Source organism: Megachile rotundata, chromosome 1 (genome assembly GCF_050947335.1).
Source record: "Megachile rotundata isolate GNS110a chromosome 1, iyMegRotu1, whole genome shotgun sequence".
Classification (NCBI taxonomy): domain Eukaryota; kingdom Metazoa; phylum Arthropoda; class Insecta; order Hymenoptera; family Megachilidae; genus Megachile; species Megachile rotundata.
Window position 1 is genome coordinate 16,255,690 of NC_134983.1, and position 19,671 is coordinate 16,275,360.

Genomic DNA, 19,671 nt, shown 5'->3' on the forward strand with positions numbered 1-19,671 from the left:
AGGAACTTTCGAGTTATCTGGAGCCTCTCATGCTGAATGAAACGTTTTCTTGTTTCGCTAGCTGCACCGAATTACGCGAAATTAAATGTTTCCAGAATTTGCACGACTGTCTCGTTATGACATTAATGTCGGTGCATAATTGCGGCCGTCTGTGCCGGACAGAAATACTAAATATTTCCGCGTTGCAAATTAAAACAAAGGAGGGACTGCGTCGTCTCGAGGAAATAAAAAAGACAACGGTCCGCGTTCCGAATGCTCCGTTGTTGGCTAAACAATTAAATCTCTGTATTTAATGAGTGTTACCTCTAGCGGGAACAATTCAGTCAGGATTTCGATAATGATTGACGCGTTCAATTCTCACGGTAATTGTTCCAAATTATATTTATTACTCGCTTAAATTAGAGATAGGTTACTGTGTTAACTCGTGCGAAATTTTCGATGGAAAATATGGTCTCTTTGAATCAGGCAAATTATGTTATACAGACGAGCACTTTTTAAGGAAAGGTTGATGTAGTTTGACAGAAGTCTAAAGAAATTTGAAAACTTGAAGACTCGAGAATTTGTAATTCAATTGGGAATTTTTAACAGATTACATCTATAAATTTAGAAATGTGAAAATATTGAAATCTGAAAGTTTAGAAATTTGTATAATTAAAAATTAACTTGTTCCGATTCTACAAACGAATCATCCTTGAATGTTGTGACACTCCATGAATTTTCGAACCTTGAGTACCACAAATATACCCGTAAATCTGCATGACGGTGGCAATATAACTAGAGTTTACTGTACCACAATGGCATCGCCCGTCGGATTCAAGCAACCCCACGATTTTCCAAGATTTATCCCTGCTTCTACTCATCCATTTTAATCAACACGGCAGGCCTCTCTTCGTTTCGAAATTAATAATTGTTGAGGGATTCTCTCGGGTCGCGTTATGTAAAACGCGTTGAAGTTGAACTTTGCTTTCCACATCGCCTAGAGGAACTTTGCTCGAGAAAGTATAGTTAAAAAAATCTCAAGAGAAACGTTTCTTCTTTCGTTAGGGAAATATTCAAGGAAGTTCAGAGAGTTTGCTGTGGCAACAAATGGTTTCTCTCGTGTTGTCGCTTTTTAAAATCGCTTTGTCCGAGAGTCGAGATGTTTGTCTGTACCTAATAAAGCTTCGAGGACCAATTTTGTTTTGGTAAATCACTTCGTGTGTTTCTAGTGATACGAAAAACATGTTTTTGTTGTACGTTCAAAAGGTAATTTATTTATAGTGATTAATTGTTATACTTCAATAAAAATTGTATGTTACTTACGATCACAGAATATTCTTATTCTTCGTCTTAGTGTTAACATTTTGGTATATCAAAAACAACTATTTAGAATATTAGTAATGTATCAAGTGACTGATCTTAAAATAATGTTACATAATATTTTATGTATAACCGCTAAATATATGCTAACACACGCTAAAAATATCAATGAAAAGTACAGTAATTTTCGTCAGAAAATATAATACGTCTCAAGTGTTAATTTGATGTCGAATCGCGTTAGACGTTCCGAAATCGCCTTATATTTTTAGATCCCTCATCACGGCTTTATTTCCAATGAACCACGGTGCTTTATTTGAAACGAATTTTATAATGTCCGATTCGTATCACAATCGTTTTCGAAGTAATCAAGATTGCTAATCATCCGGCAGAAAAAGTTACTGAATATCCCACAGTAATTTACAATCGACCTTTTCAATCGCAATTACAGCCCCTCGAAGGTGTATCATAGTATCGTGCAAACACGACGCATTATGCCCTTTCTTTTTCCCAGAATCGCGAGCAAATATACTTCGTTGCTTACTTTGTGACATTTTTAAACCCGCATATTAAATACCGCTTTATTGACCACAGTATTGAACCAGTCACTGTTCTGTGAAACAGCTTGAAAACCTGTCTCGATAACACACGCACCATTTTCTGAACACAATATTGTCCAAGAGCAATCTTTTATTTTATCCACTGTTTCGATCAATAATCATTGTTACTTTCTCGCTCTTGTTGAAAACATTTTGTAAATCAAAACCTAGGAAATTCATCAATTCATAGAACATCTGTCTCGTTAGACGACGCGCGTTTACCATCGAGACATTACTGTAATTATTTTAGTTTAATAGCTTTACTTGGAAATTCAGTGTGTGCCAGTAATGGTTGTACACACTGAACTTTTGGTTCTACAACGAATAAGTTTTACAGTGACCCAAAAATTATACAAGCTTCCAGATTCTACTCGAAGGAGAGAATACCTTTTTTACATTATGGAGATTTGAGGATTTGGAGTTTGGAAATTTGAGAAACTTCAAGATTTAGAGATTTGAACGCGTAGAAAGAGAGCTTAAAAGTTTGCCGAGGTGGACAGTTTAGAGATGAATAATTTGATAAGCAAGAATTTTATGGAATTTACAGAATCATCAAACTGTAATGTGTCAAACTGAAAGTTTGGAGAAAAATTACTTGTTTAAAATTCATGAATTCGATAATGATGGAAATAAACATTAAGCAATTTAAAACTTCGTTAATCAAGTAGATAAATAATGAACATTAAGCAATTCAAAAATTCATCAATGAAGTAGGTAAATAATGAACATTAAGTAATTTAAAAATTCATCAATGAAGTACGTAAATAATAAACATTAAGCAATTGAAAAATTCATCAATGAAGTACGTAAATAATAAACATTAAGCAATTGAAAAATTCATCAATGAAGTAGATGAATAATGAACATTAAGCAATTAAAAAAATTCATCAATAAAGTAGATAAATAATGAACATTAAGCAATTCAAAAATGCATCAATGAAGTAGGTAAATAATGAACATTAAGCAATTGGAAAATTCATCAATGAAGTAGATAAATAATGAACATAAAAGAATTCAAAAATTCATGAATTTGATGAAGAAAATGTTATTTGAAAGTTCGCAGATAAATTGGAAATTTTGGAGAACGCAAAAACCCCTCACAGAACACCCTGTTCCAAATAAATGAGCATGTTTGCGTCGTGCCAACAGATCTATTTCGGCGTAAGAATAAATCGTATGAATTTGTTGGCATTCGAAACGATCGCTTCCATACGAACGATAATCCTGAAAAAGAACGGGATCGTATGGTTCCAATGCGAAACAAGATAACCGGTGATTACTATAGCAGTATTGTCGCGGTTCGAGGGCGGATCGGTAGATTCCGTGCGCGGAATACGTCGAATAAGCCGAAAAGGTTCGAGCATTATGACGTGGCCTCGAGCCGTGGCACGATATCGTTATCTGATAACACGCGACACGAGCCCCTTGCGTTTTACAAGCATTGCTATATACATACATATATTTTCACGGCGACCGAAATTGAGGATCGCGATTACGAACGTGGTTTCCCGCGTTTCTCGAGGGAGCGGGATCTTTTATCGGTGCCACGTGCATTCCGGGGTAAAAGGATGAATTCTGAAATCGTGGGGAATAGATGTTCAGAAACTTAGATCGATCATTGCCAAAAAAATTATGATAACTTTCAAAGAACAGTTCGAAAATATTTTTGTACAAATAATTCTAAACTACGGGAAAATGGTCTTTACCGTTTCGGTTCAACGCATTTGTTTATAATGCTACGACGCGAATGTTTAGAGTATACAAGTTTCAGAAGCTGTGGAGTTGCGTATTATGTAAACAGATCAAATTATGCATATATGAGAACTCCGTACGGGAAGCAATATTCGATACGATTCTTCCATTTTACATTATTTAAATTTAAATACGCAGGGAAAATTATTTTAAACTGCTTTCAAATATCGCTAAAATAATTTGAATCGTACTTATTGCTATGTTATATGAACAAAATTCTGCAAAATATTTAATGACTTTCGTACTAGCAATTTATTAAAATGAAGTAGAGGAAGAACTTCAAGAATTATATTTATTGAAATGTTAATGAAATATGAACAAAATTATGCAAAATATTTAATGACTTTCGTACTAGCAATTTATTAAATTGAAGTGGAGGAAGAACTACACATTAATTTTTTATCTTCATGAAGATTATCTTATAAAAAAAATTGTTTTGACGAATTTTGTAAATTAAAATGAAAAACTCATAAAAATTGTCATGCGACCTATTTGGTAGTTTTACTATTAAAGAATTATATTCATTGAAATGTTGAATAACGAATAAAATTATAAAAAATGTTCGTACTATCAATTTATAAAAATGAGGTAGAGCAAACAGAATTTATTATTCGGTAAGAATAGGAGAATAATTTGATGAAGAAAAATTTCGGTGGATTTGAACAATGAATTGAAATATCGAAGAAAAAATGAGACAGGGTGTCGCTTAAGAAATGTTTCAGCGAGGTTTGCTGTTCTACCACTTAATTCGGGGGAACGTTGTCGTTAGAGGGTGAAGCTGCCACGGTGAAAGCCTGTTAAGGTGACTGGAATATAATAACATTATCGATCGCCTACGCAAAGACAAGGGTGCGTTTACGCACGTTCCTGTAAGGGAGCAAATGCCCTAGAACGGTAAAGCTGTGTGTCACGGCAGGGAAACGAAAAAAAGGTGAAACATACAATGGCACGCATTAATACTTAAGCAGATATCACGACAATTGTTTTATGTACCCCCTTTACAACCACGACAAAGAAACAATTATTCGATGGTACGCAAAGTACATTGTTCTTGAGCAAGTATATAAAATATATAGAATATTATTTCTTCATAACTTATTATACATTTTTATGTAGGACTTCAGAATTACAGAGTTCTGTGAAAATTTTATAAAAAATATTTATGTTTCATAAATTTCAAATTTCTCGTTAATTAACAATTAATGGATGATGAATTAATAAATGTAATTATTAACATAGTCAGTATATATTATCAAACTACCATAATTTATGGCATTAACGATCTATTAATACACAGCGTGAAGAATTTTAATGAGTAGCGAATACACATATAATGACCATCGATATTAATACATTAATAATTGCTGAATTAACAATTATTCAAATTGTCATCTTCCCCGAAATTTTACAAACATTTTGAACAATTACAAATTTCATTGTCTCAAACGCGTGTTCTTCAAAGCGTCTATTAAACGAACCGTGAAATAATTTTAGCATATGTAAACAGTTGACAAAGAACAGAAACAGTAGATTCAGTTATAAAGCAAAAAATATATGCGGTTATAAGCGCTTTGTAATCCGTGAAGATTATTTGTTAAAGTGTTTTTAAATGAGACGTGTAATAAAATAATGCAACAATTCCTGAACGTAATACTTAATGAAAACGCACTCAATATTCTTAAATCAGAGACGAATATATCGGGCAATAATTATTGAAATATGGCAGCGAATATTAATATAGTTCACCGTAAAAATTGTTTGAAGCTTTCGTAAGCGTCGAAGAAAGTTCGCAGAAGGCAACAAGTAAATTATGCATCGTGGAAGAAATCCATCGGTACAAAGTGAGGAACGAGTGCTCGATTTTATTTAAAGTAGAAAGCGAGTTTCTTAAGTTTCAATTTCTCTCAAAGCTGCACCGCGCAATAATAAACCTGAAAGACAAATTGAAATTCCTCCTCTTTGGAGTCTGCGAGCAAGCGCGAATTTACTTTACGCGTTACCGTACACACCTTTTTTTTTGGTCTACTTTCGAGAGCAAATTAACCAGGAGGGCGCCAATAGGAGAGGAGAAAACGAGCGAAGAAAAAACTCGTCGCCGTTTCAACCGCGAAAAATTAATTGCGCGGAAAAAAATGAAATTCCGAGTCGAGCGAACGAGTGCCTCCTCCTTCTTTCTTGTCGGCGAATTAATCGCCGAGGGTGACGGCTGTGAGCCGAATAATCGCAAGAAATATTATTAACGTCGACTGGATGAACAAGCAGAAAATTAGCCGTGCAAAAAAGCACGGAATCGCGAACGGACGAAACAACGTCGAGGAAATAAACGAAACCACGGAACCGTGTTGCGTAGACGTTGGAGAAGGCTTGGAAATATAGGTAGAGGGACGAGGACTTTGATAGAGAGAGACAGAGAACAGGGGGGAGGGAAAAGCAGCAAGTGGCCATGTTGCAGGTTCCCTCGGGATTAAACAAACAACCGTGAGCCAACACGCACACTCGAATCGGACACACCCTGCCTTTGCTCGTGCCTCTCTGGATATCAACCGAAATTTCGGATGTTGACGTTCGTGACGAAACGTGTGTTGGGTTAAATTGGCAAAGAAAACTCTTTGAACGGCACTTTGTTTAATTTTACCTATGTCACTTTTTCTGCTGATCGACGTTGAAATACAGAATTGTTTTTTGGGGGTACCTTGTGCTGCCATAAACGGTGTTGTGGAACATTTTTTGAAAGCACGTTAGGTTTGAAAGAATTGATTGATGTCGAGTGACGTCCGACAGCTTGAATCGGATATGTAGAATTAATATTTGGCTATATAAGGCGTTGTTATGTAGCGCATGGTGGTGCAATATGATGTGGTATGTGTAGAAATACCACAGATGATGCAATGCGTGGTTATAGATCGCGTAGAAATGCAGCCTGTCGTAATTTAACGCGTGGGGATGCAACCCGCTGTGATGTAACGCGTGGAAGTACGGTGCGTAGCGATGCAACCCGTTATAATTTAATGCGTGGAGGTACGATGCGTAGAGACACAACCCGTCGTATTTCAACGCATTGGGGTACAATGCGTAGAGCTACGATCCGTCGTATTTTAGCGCGCGGGGATTCAATGCGTAGAGATACAACCCGTTATCATTGAATGCGTAGGTATACAATGCGTAGAGATACAACCCGTCGTATTTTAACGCATAGGAATACAACGCGTAGAGACACAACCCGTCGTATTTTAACGCATTAGAGTGCAATGCGTAGAGATACGATCCGTCGTATTTTAGCGCGCGGGGATTCAATGCGTAGAGATACAACCCGTTGTCATTGAATGCGTAGGTATACAATGCGTAGAGACACAACCCGTCGTATTTTAACGCATAGGAATACAACGCGTAGAGATACAACCCATCGTATCTTAACGCATGGGGATACAAACGCGTAGAGATACAATCCGTCGTATTTTAGCGCGTGGGGATGCAATGCGTACTCACAGCACGTAATACTATTAATATGTTGCGTCGCAATGGGTAATAGTACATAGCATAGCGATATAATGCGTTAATATGCCACATATGACATAACGTGTGATGGTACGTGCAGAAGTACAACGCATCGATAATACAGTAAGTAGGGATATCACGCGTATTGCTACTAATATTTTATGACAATGCGTAGCAATATAACGCATGACAACGCGTGTAAAGATGCTAATGCGTTACAAGATAACGCGTGATAAAACGTGTAGCTGCACGTAATGGCATAATAATAAAACGTACAGAATTAAAGTTCATGGAAATACTACAAATGATAATAGAGATACAATGTAATGTAATGGAAATACAACATGTAAAGACTCGACACATAATTAAGGCGGTACAACGTGTTGTAATACACGTATTAAACGATCGTATGTAGTTACAACGTGTAGAAACTCGTTAAATTGTGAAGCTTACAAATACAAGTATATGATGTAAGTATATGATCGTAAAATCGCCCACATGAGAAAGTCGACATTAAGACGGCAATATAACGAGAACTTACTGTACTTTAATGAAGGAAATACAATTGGATTCGGAAATATAGTGCAGTCATCAAATCGTTCAGACATAAGAGAACATAAAATTCAAACCTCCAAATACGTGTCTCAGGAAAATAACGAGTTCGAGCTTTGCTGAGTGCGGTACAATTGAAGAGTGGAAATAAATGAAGCGGTAAATGTCGAAGTCGATTTTTAAGAAACACAACTATTTGTTTAACGAAATGCTATTTGCTGATATGTTCTTGATAAAAATTACAAATAATTGTCGATTTCGCGCATGCGATTTGCCCAAACTGAACAAGTCATCAAAACAGAAAAGTTACTTGTTCTTTTTAGTGTCGTATTAAATAATATTAAAGTTACAAAAGAATCAGAAAAAGTGAAGTCACTTCGGTCTCTGCAGAGCTCATGTACGAATGTGACAAATTGGAGACAGACAGTCGAGACATAAATGTTTGACCACTCATAATAAACAGACCATATCAAAGAAATGTAAAAAGTAGGACTATGGTCAGATAAATCATAAAACCTAGAAATTAAACTGATCTTGTAAATTTACGGACGTTCGATAGCCATTTTTTAAATTGAAGCCAAAGTAGAAAAATGACTAAATCAGGTATACGTAGACTACCTAACAATTCTTCATCTTGATAAAAGTCAACCTCACAAAAATTTCTTAGTAATTGTAACATGAAATAAGAAATCCTTCCGACGTATTCCGTAAATCTAGTGTTAAATCGAGACGAAAATTGCGACTTTAATCGAAATCAATTATCCCGTCCATAACCCATGAAAAATACGGTACAATACTAGTTCTAGCGGATGAACCGTCAGAGCGATCATAGGATTGAAAAGACGCGTTGATAATGGCTTCCGTTCACAAGGGGCGCCATTGTGTAACGAACTGAACCGTACACCCTGGTGATGTCGATTCGAGAACGCGTTTCATGCTGTCGGAAGATTTAGGAATCGTTCTGACGAGCGTACGCTCGTGTTGCGTTATCTGGGTGAACCAAAGGGGATCCGGGACAATGGAAGCAACACGGAACGGCCGACCAGAGGAACAACGGAGCCACTTGTTACACGCAACACGATAGAAATTGTTTCTTCGGTTCGTCGTACGTTAGCTCGGCTGAATTTCACGTCGCGATCGATATTGTGCTCGTTTCTGGACAGAAGCTGCCTCGGAACTATAGAGGCTCTACTTCGCGAACGAATTACAATACGCGCCTCGATGACGTTCGAGAAGCCATCAGAGTCTAGAATCACCGATATTTGTGCCACCGGCGTTGCTGAAAATATCGAATATTTTTGTTCGTCCGGCTATTGTTGGAACACATAACACCGTAACAAATACTCCGCGTTTTCGCTTTCAATTTTTCTCCGCGACGGATCCCATCTGGAATGATGGATCTGCGGATTCTTCACGTTCGTGGGACTTTAGGAACCATTTGCGTCGTACATCGGGGTGCACGGGTTGTAGGGGACGATCGATATCTCTTGTTTTAAGAAATTCAGAAGGGTGCGTCGGAGAAACAATTTAGCAATGTGTCTTCTTACGCGTTATAGAAAATGAACAGATTGAATCGAACCTTTCTCGACGGAGAAATAATCTACTCACGTTTGTTTCGGACAATTAATTCCATCCCCGAAATACGGAATTCAACACTCAATGAAAAATAAATCTTCCGTGAAGTCCGTCACCAAGAACTTCGACGCTGACACAGTGATTCTTACCGAACGCGGTAACAGGTGTCTCGACTGCTACCAGTCAGGCCCGTGAACAAATAGGCATCCGTTTCGTGGTGGTCCGTCGCGAAACTCGGATCAAATCGAACGACGATCGTGCGAGAACAAAAAAACGTACGTAACGGACATCCGTGATCTTTCGCGATTCACTTGCTATCACGCGATGCGGCACACGCTTCACTGAAGTTTTCCCGCGAAAATCGCTCGCGCTCGAAAGGTGCTGGCTTGTTCACGGGCGTCTAATCACTGGCGGTCACTATTATCCATCCGTGGAAATTTTCCGATCTTCTTTTGCACAAAGTCCGAAAGCTGAGGCGTACACGAGTCACTGCGAGATAAACGGAATGGAGCGTAGAAGCTGTTGGTGACGGCGATGTGACCAGATAGGATGTATCTGTACCACTGACCTTGTTCCGGAAGTTCCCCTCCTAGCTGACGAACACGCGGTAACCGAGGCTCATGTCAAGAGTCAGTTAAGCGACGACGGGCTACCGGCGACCGACTTTTACGCTTTGGACCTCGTGATCCTGTGGACTCCTGCCGCGCTCTGTGCCGAGCTGAACGCGGGTACCTTAACGGGACGACGCCGACGCCGACGCCAGCATCGACGCCGACGCCGATCACAGGAGACCGCGGTGCACCTGCGCCTTGAATACGCTTTTCGTCCTCCTATCCGTGTCCAAGACCGCTTGAACCATCGCCGACCTGACTCTCTGCCACCTGAACTCACCCTTCAACCTCGCCACGACTTGACTCTCGCCACACCTGAACCCCCATTTTGACCCCCATACGTTTCACGGAAACGATATTCCGTCTGGCTACGTTCGTCGATACGCTCGATCACGCGCGGCTGACGCAGTTGTTTGATCTTCGGTGAACGAACCTTCCGCTTACTCGATCAATTCGATCTCGAAACGTTGCTACTGCTTCGACGGATTCTCGTACGCTATTCTGCCGGAAATTTACGGGTTTGAGGGACTTATTGCAACTTGCGGAAAAAGGTAATGTCGCGTGAAATTATGTGATTTTAGGGCAGTGATGTTGAATACTCTCGCACCTATCTGGTCGTAAAGGTTAAATTATGCAATTTAAAAAATGGAGCATCAACTATTCGTTCCTTTATTCTACATATCTTGTCCCATTCAAAATATGTATAAATTTATATGTGTCTGTCATGATTTCGCGTGATAGTCCTTTTTTTACCACGAGGAGAATTCTTCGCATTTTTTACAAAAATTTTGTTAAAATCGGAATTATTAATTGAAAGTTATGTATTTTGTATTCTTCGTTAACAGAAAGAGGCAACGTTGAAATAAAATATAGAAATTGATTTATTTTCAAAGGAAAGAGTAGTGGTTTTTTTCGGAAGGGATTTATGAGAAAATTTTGGAAGGAAGGAAGAGAAGACGAAGCGGACACGATTGATTTATTTAAAGTGGAAAAGACTAGTCACCTTCTTCCCCAAGATTTATACCAGAATTTTGAAAGCAAGAAAGAAAAAACAGCACGAGTCGATTGATTTATTTGTAAAAGAAAAAGTGGCCATTCTTTGTAAGATTTATACGAGAAATGTATGAAGTATATAAGCGTGATTATTTTTGTATCAAAACTGCAGAAAAATGTTTCGAGTGAAAATTATATAATGGGTATTTGACTCTGTGATGACTTTGAAAAGTTCTTTAGAGTTCATGTATAAATTTTTTTAAGGATCATTTTTTTTTTAAATTCGTGAGATATTTCAATTTGTACGAAACATTTTTGCAATTTAAATTACTGACCTCTTTACGTTGTATCATAAAATTATTTTATGTAAAATATTATTATCTCTCGTAAAAAAAGATATACCATTTTATTACAAAATTAGTACATAAACTTTACACGACTTTCCAGTGTTATCGAAACGAATAGATAAGAGTATCACATGTTCTCGATATCGTATGATTTATATTAGAATCTTTCATTCTGATATTTGTACAAATAATCATATATATAAAACGTGAATATTACATGCATGCAAGAATGAAATGAAAGAAGGATTGATTTAAGTAAATTGGCAAGCTTTTTCGTTTATCGCTAGTTTCTTTTTAATTGTTGCCATAATTGACGGTACGTAAAAGGGAGAAACGGTGATATGTGAACATTTCAAAAGATTAGCAAATGAAAAGAGGTCGGATAAAGCGAAAAGGCTGTTTGGGGCAAATGTCACTAACCATGCAATGGAAATGCGTGCACACGAAAGTATATCGTTCTACAAGGAAAAGCAGTTTATGCATTCCCTGAACTAACCGTTTGTATATTCTTTATTTTCCTTTGGTGTCGCTTTTGGTGATGCAACGTTATCTGCTTCAAAATATTCGCTTTTCTGATTTTGAAAAAGGCTTATCTGAATGAACAGCTTTCGCTTTGAATGAACTTTAGCATACTAAAACAAACTCGTACACGCGGTACGTTTCACATATAGGTATGGTTCACATATAACATTAATAAGCCACTGCATTTGTGAAAGAATGTTCTGACGCGTTTTCACTCCGTTGATCCTCTTAGATCTTCGGAACTCTCAAATCTTTCACCAAATTACAACTACTTTATTCGTCTAACAGAAATGAAGTTTTGACGTTTTTCTGGTTTAAATATACATTCACGTTTGCTTAACATTATATTATGAGTGACATTCGTCACAAGACAATCTGTCATTCGTTTCTTGTCATTTATGGGTCATAATCGTGTTACGGATCGTATTTTGACACGAATCTAGCTTCTTCGATGGAAATGGATTCATTTCTAGATTTATAAGTTGGGTACAGTGATCTACGAATTTTTTTAATTTTCAACTTCCTGGTTCTAAATTTTGAGATGACGAAGTGGTCTCTACATTTTCCAATTTTTAAAATTACAAATTATTAAATCTTCAAGTTCCTAAATTTCCGAATTTGAATTGCCCAAATTTTACTATTTTCAAAGTTCCAAATTGCAGTGTTCTTACATCCCTAAATGTAATATACAAATTTGTAGATTTGCAAATTTGGGATCACTCGTGCCTACTCTGCCTATAACTATTTCCTAAATTTCTAAACCTTCGAATCTCGATGTCCTAAATTTTCTAAATTCTCAAATTCTAAAATTTCCAAAGCCCGAAATTGCAGTGTACTAAATCTCCACATACCCCTATCTAAATTTCCAGAGTTGAAAATTTTCAATCACCCATCTACCCACCCATCTCCGTTTCACTACCTTCCCAAATAATAGCTTTAATTAATTCGATTGTCAAATTACCAATAGTACTTGATTCGAAATTCGACCCAATTAAACCACTGAACTCCTGTATTGCATGCAAACTTCGAGAGACTGTACTTCATATAAAAGTATACATGCGCAAATAAATATCCGATCTTTTTTCATTTCACTCGGGGTTTAAAGTTATTCGCTTCCGAATGGTCGTCAATCTCGTCCTGGGATCGAAACCGCCGAAACCTCGAAGCCTCGAGTGAATTTCAGTGGAACAACGGTCTCATTTGAGTTTCCGTTAATTCAACCGAATTGCAGGATAATAAACGGGAACGTTTGCGGGTCTGAGTTAGGTATATGTACATCGTTCGAGGATTCCTTAGGTACACTCTTGTTGCTCGTCCAATCTCTGACGAAAACATATCTCTCAGCTTGTAATCATCCACCTATACGGTGTAAAAGCTACTCCCGCGTTAGTCCATGAGCTGATTTGTCAAGGATGTCAGTTATCTGAAAGGATTGCTTGTTCGCAGCGGGATGATATCCGGAGCTAATATCGTTCTCCAACGTTCCTTCGGCAATTTACCGAGATCCACAGTAATCGAGTTAGGAAGCGTGAATCGTACGTCGAACCATAATTTGCACTATAATTTGTCAGGTGTGTCAGTCAGAGCTAATCACAGCTAGAATATTAAGACAAAGAAAGGTGAAATTTGGTATCAATCTATGCAAATAATAGGACTTGAAATCCAAATTGAAGAGTATTAATTCGAGTAAAATTGAACACGAAGTACGAGTCACGAGTCAGACTCGTCGAAGTAGTGCAAGGGGTTAAACTTAAACTGTCATTTGATCAATCTGATAGATTTAAGTTAAACAAAATAAATTTATAGACGTAATTTCTCTCGTTTTAAATCTTTCACAATAATTCGTAACGAAAGTGAAAAAATGTGTGCGGTTGATCGATTTTTGGTCAGATGCGTCCACGTTTGGTCTCGAAATATGGCGAATACGCGTTAATCGAGGCGAAACGAGGACTCGAGGCAAGCCGTTCGTTTAGCAAATTTCATAGAAAGAAAATTGTTAGATGCTGAATCAACTTTAGTCCCATTGAAACATTCGGTTAATCTTCGTGACAATAACCCCTTGCATTATGATTTGTCAGGTCAGTCAAAACTAATAACAGCTACAATATTAAAACAGACTGAGAAAGTTGGAACTTTATGTCAATTTAAAATGATTTGCGGAATCGGTTAATCATACCGATGGAACTGTATTTTCTACTAATGAAACGCTTTGCTTCTTTATGCGAATTTAACGCTGATTTACGCATGCAAATTTGGGCAAATAAACTGAATCGATAACCGAGCTTCCATGTTCGGTTTAGATTGCGCAACCTTTTAGTTTGCTGGTTAATTTTGTCCGGCTAGGAACTTGTGGAGGTGGTCCGGTAGTTTTTAGCTGCAACCGAGACTGAAAACAATAGAAATTAATCCCCCATTGTAGTTTGTTGCAAACGTGTTGCATACAATAACATAGTAATCCTGTGAAGGTCTTTTATGTCGTTGAACTTAAATACACTGCAGAGTTTAGAATTAATGCAAAATACAGCGACTTTGTAACATTGTACTTTCTTCAAATAAACTTTTCAAAAAACGTATCGATTATTTTCTGACTGTAATTGTGTTTGAAATTTCAAATTTATGATTTTCTACGATTTATAATTGTTATGTAATATTAAAATACATTAAATACATGAAAAATATATTTAAATTAAATATATTAAAAATATATAAAATATTATAAAGGTATTATAATTGAAAATGTATGATTTTCGGAATCAGGTGCAAACAACCCCTGTTGTCAGATCACAGCACACACTGTAACTACATGTTTTTAAACATTGTACGAGTGCCCAATAACTCGTCGCAGTCAGTATGAAACATTCATAATTGCTGATTTTTTGATACCGCACTTCCCTGCTAATGTAACTACACCGTTACTACCACTCCCAAGTTCTTTAATTACACTTTACTTAGGCGTTAAACATTTTTAAATGTCACGACCGGGTAACAGAGCGGTCGGATAATAGAATTTTCGTTCTCTTTGATGTGGGCGTTGACGACTCTTCGGTGCAAAGAAAATGAAATTTAGCTTCCCCCATAAACTGAAAATATTTTAAAGCTCAACGTTTGTGTAAAATTTTCACGGGAACTTTGAAGTTGCAATGTTCTTTTGATACCCGATACGCGGTGTTAATTTGATCACGGCGCTAACGAGTTTAAAGAAACACAGAATTTCAATATTCGCATTAAACATCCGAATCGAGTTTGTAACTTGAACGCAGTGAAAACGGTACTCATTAATTTCGACTAATCGTATCATATGATCAAAAAGCATTGCATGAAAATTAATGAAACGATAACGATATTGAAACGCGTTTATGACATTTTTGGTGTTTATAGAAATGTTTCGGTATCGCTGATGAAATTGAAAGTCGTTATCACACACCCCAACAAAAGAAAATATATGGTATCCACTGTTGAATTACGGTTTGCGTATCTTTAATTAAAACATATTCGTGTTTTCCACTTTTCTGAACGCTCAAACGATAACGTTTGATATTTCATGTTTTTCGATGTTCATCGATCAGGTATCAATACTGGAATACATCAAATAACGATACACGATATCAGTGGTTCAATTGAGAGGTTTCGATATTTGGAATCGCTTCGTTCTTCAATCGATGAATTCGGTCGCAAATTGACATTGAGTTGATCGCCGCGGGTTAGATCGCCTTGAAGTAGATTGCTACACGTTTTATTGTTATGCGCTGCTAAAGCGCCTCGTATCGTATCGCTAAGTTGTATCGTCAGACGTTAAATTGTTTATGGATTGTATTGCCGTGCCTTGAATTACTATTCTATATATTGCCACGTGTAGAATTGCTACGCGTTGTATCATCACGTGTCAAATTGTCACTCGTCGAATTGCTACGTGTCGAATTAGTATGCGTTATATCACCACTCGTTAAATTGCCACGTGTAGAATTTCTACACATTGCATTGCCTCGCGTTATATCGCCACGCGTCAAATTGCTACGCGTTGTATCACCACGTGTCAAATTGCCACGCGTCGAATTGCTACGCGTTGTATCACTACGCGTAGAATTAGTATGCGTTATATCACCACTCGTTGAATTGCCACGTGTAGAATTTCTACACATTGCATTGTCTCGCGTTATATCGCCACGCGTCAAATTGCTACGCGTTGTTTCACCACGTGTCAAATTGTCACTCGTCAAATTGCTACGCGTTGTTTCACCACGTGTCAAATTGTCACTCGTCAAATTGCTACGCGTTGTTTCACCACGTGTCAAATTGTCACTCGTCAAATTGTTACGCGTTTTATCACTACGCGTGGAATTAGTATGCGTTATATCACCACTCGTTAAATTGCCACGTGTAGAATTTCTACACATTGCATTGCCTCGCATTATATCGCCACGTGTCAAATTGCTACGCTTTGTTTCACCACGTGTCAAATTGTCACTCGTCGAACTGCTCTGCGTAGTATCAGCACGCATCAAATTTTCCACGCGTTATATCGCCACACACGAAATTTCCACCTGTATAGCTACACGTATCACGTAGTATAACGCTATGAGTAGCAACTCGTCGAACCATAACGTATCGAATCACCACTTGCTAAATTGCCGCGGGTTAAATCGCCAGCTTTGAATGACTACGCGTTATGTTACCACCTGTTGAATCGCAACGCATTGAGTCCCTCTTGTTATGACATATGTTTAACTAAATTATATCAGTGGTGATATAACGAGAGCCTACTGAAACTGTTATCACTTTGGATAGGATTCAAACCGAGCCCGAAGACAATCTCTTACATCAAATGATTTTATTTATAAAAATATAAAAAATATATTAAATCATACACCTGTAAGGTTATATTTTAACAAAACACACACATATTATTTTGATCGAAAATCTAATCATTCTCACATAGTGATTATCGTTCTCGACATTGTGAGGCGTTCATAAAGTTAGCGAATCGCACTTCCGTCTCAATTAACCGTGTTGCATGCACGAGCTGCGTCACGGTTTATTATCTACTATCAGTCAAACGGGGGCAGCGATAAAATTAGCCTGGGATTCACAGATTTTGTTAATTGCGCTCTTTCGTACCGAGCATTCGATCATTGTTCGCTTCGCGGCTATCTTTTCTCATTTTTCATTTCTTCTCTTTTGTGCTTTCTTCCTTTTTCTGTCATCCTACGGAGCAACACGCTCGTATTCCAACGCAAACTTCCTCTCGGACAGGACGCACCGTGGCAACGAAGATAAATTATGCAACCCCGTTCTCAACGGTATTCTGTAATTCCATGATATACATATTCACATTCGCGTAATAATTTACGGCACGTTAATCCCGCCGAAAAAGAAGCTACCTCGTTACGGTTAATAAACCGAATCTAAACATCCTTACTGGCTGCTGTGTATTAATTGTATTCTGCAACTTGCCGGTTTCATCGAGTTTTAGATAGACGCAAATTTATGATGTTACAGATTTGGGATTTCGGGATTCAATAATTTTAGAAGAGATTTGGAAATTGGGGTTATGGAAATTTTAGAAATTTGGGACATATGGGGAATTTGGCTTATTTGTGGAATTTGGGCAATTCGGTGAATTTGGGGAATTTAGGAAAATTGGGAAATTAGGAAAATTTGAAAAATTTTGGGAATTTGGGAAATTCGGATTTAGAAGTTTGGGTATTAGGAAATATGTGAATTTGAGGATTTGTAGATTTATGAACTTGTGGATTTAAGAATTTGAGGACTTGTGGATTTGCAAATTTCAGGAATTCTAAATTTGAGAATATGAGAATTTAAGAACTTAAAATTTTGAGACCTTGAGTATTTAAGAACATCAAAGATTAAGAATTTAAGAATTTTTTAATTTGAACCCAATGAAGTTGGGAATTCGTACGTTTGAGAAGTGAAAGCGTGAATCGCGGAAAGCCTAAGTATCAAGTATAGCAACTGCAGCTCAAGGGATGCCAATTAAAACGCAAGAGCGCGTTAAACACTGATCACAGCGTTATTCGCTTTACGTCGAAGAGATGGTCGCTCGTTTGCCAGCCGTTTCTCGTAGCAAAAAAGTCCTTGAAAAGTATAATCCAGCAGAAGAGGGGTTGGGAAGGGAACGACTGTCCTTTGAGGAAGTGTCGAGTATCCGTGCGACAATCGCCGTTAACTCGTGGCTCGTTTAATCGTCTATGGGGATTGCGCAACGTGACGCTTTATGCTCGTGCCGCTATACCTGTAGAAACACACACATACAAAGAGAAACACGCATAGACCACAAACTGTGAGTCGAGTCGGTGTACCGCGCGAGCAGGCAGCGACAAGCACAGCAGGGGTTGAAAGAGGGTTGGAAGAGGGTGAAGCAACAGCGAGAGCGCCACCAACTGGGTCAATACTGACGTCCCTGTCCTTCGTACCTCCTCTTTTTCCTCTTCTCTGCGTTTTTCTTACACGTTTCCTCGCGTGACCGAAGAAAACGGCCGTTCGTGCGTCGACTTCCGGAGATGAAGAGATGCTCCAAATGACGAGTTGTCGCGTGACCACGAACTGCTCGATTTCTACTCGATCGTACGCAGATAATTTTCGCCGAGAAACGCTAACAATGGTGTCATCTTAGGGCTTTCTGCACCCTCCAGATTCGGGGAAATATTGAATCGTTATCGTTGAATTTTACTTATTTTACCGCCATGAAAGATTTCGACGATGTGTCATTTCTTTAACAATAGAACAAATTTATTCAAGATATTGACAGATTTTAAGATATGCTATGAATTCCATGGTAGTTGTTTTAAGGATACTTGAGCGGATGGTCTCACGGTTAGCCTACCTTGTGTTCTAACCACTTTTTGATATACTTATATGATTATTAGAATTGATACGAAGTATTCAAATAGAAGAAATTTCAGAATTTTTTAATTTAGGGAGTTCAAAATTGGGAAGCTTGAAAACATCGAAATCTCAGTGCTTGTACATTGAAAATTATTTATATTTCCAAATTTACATCTTTTTCACATTTCACATTTTCGAGTGTGAAAAATTTGATAAATCTTACGAATCTTCAACATTTTATAAATCTTCAAAAATTAATATTGTAAAAAAATCTTAGAAATCTCATAAATCCGATAAATTGAAAAATTTTTAAATTTTCAATCTTGAATATTTGTCATTCGAAATGAGGCTCCACGTCTACAGTGTCGAGTTTCGAACTCCTGAGCACTATGCAATAATATGCAGTTTGAAAGGGACTACGGTGTTGAACATTTCCAGCGATATTGCTGCAGTAGGTAATTTATCTCCAAAGCGTTTTATAAACTCTACAAAACATTCCATCAAAGTTTGGACGCAGCAGCGAAGCCCGAGCAAGCTGCATTATAGCTGTTAAAATATCTCGACGGATATCTGTAATATTAGTTGGCATATTCTGCCGTTATCATTCTCGGCTGCTGTATTCTGTTCGTTATTATCGAGGATGGCTTCATGATATTCTCTTCGTACGAATTTCCCGCGAATTCCGGATAGTTTCATTAAAGTGTGAGGAAAATTATAACGCAATCTTCGACAGAGTTGCATTGTAGCAACTCGAGATAATCAAGCGAGAGTTTCTAATGTATTAACAATCTCGGTATTCGTACGGGTATGCTCGGTAATCGCGGATGCTTGCCGGATAATAATTACGTCGAGAAAAAAGCGATCGAGATATCGCCAGTAATGAATTCTCGGAAGAATCTCTGAACGCGTAATTAATTTTATCAGGCGAACGGTTCATCGTTATCCTCGATGTTTGTGTAACGAGACAACAAAGAACTTATCGATCCTTCGGTCTGTGATTGGATATCGTTCTTTCGGTGCATTCTTCCCGGCAATATTAAATATTTTTAATAAAGCGGGGAAAGGTGAGGTCATAGCTTTGTTATA

The 19,671-nt window shown here is 37.7% G+C and overlaps 2 protein-coding genes and 1 long non-coding RNA gene across 11 annotated transcripts in view; 2 read left to right on the forward strand and 1 right to left on the reverse strand.

The window, feature by feature from the left end:
- LOC100876372 (uncharacterized) overlaps window positions 1-9,976 on the reverse strand; it is a 156,438-nt gene extending 146,462 nt beyond the window's left edge. For 5 of the 8 annotated variants that reach the window (XM_003707118.3, XM_012294267.2, XM_076536057.1 and 2 more), the window contains exon 1: window positions 9,303-9,645. The gene's annotated coding sequence lies outside the window, so the exon portion shown is untranslated. Of the gene's footprint in view, window positions 1-9,302; window positions 9,646-9,837 lie in introns of those variants that run through there. The other 3 variants (XM_012294271.2, XM_076536047.1, XM_012294269.2) reach the window with 3 other exon arrangements.
- LOC100876593 (pre-piRNA 3'-exonuclease trimmer) overlaps window positions 1-19,671 on the forward strand; it is a 104,666-nt gene that overhangs the window by 15,201 nt on the left and 69,794 nt on the right. The window lies entirely within an intron of this gene.
- Window positions 10,094-13,293, forward strand: LOC143265224 (uncharacterized). Its single transcript, XR_013039513.1, has 2 exons — window positions 10,094-10,431; window positions 10,726-13,293. It is a non-coding gene; the product is annotated as an uncharacterized LOC143265224 (long non-coding RNA).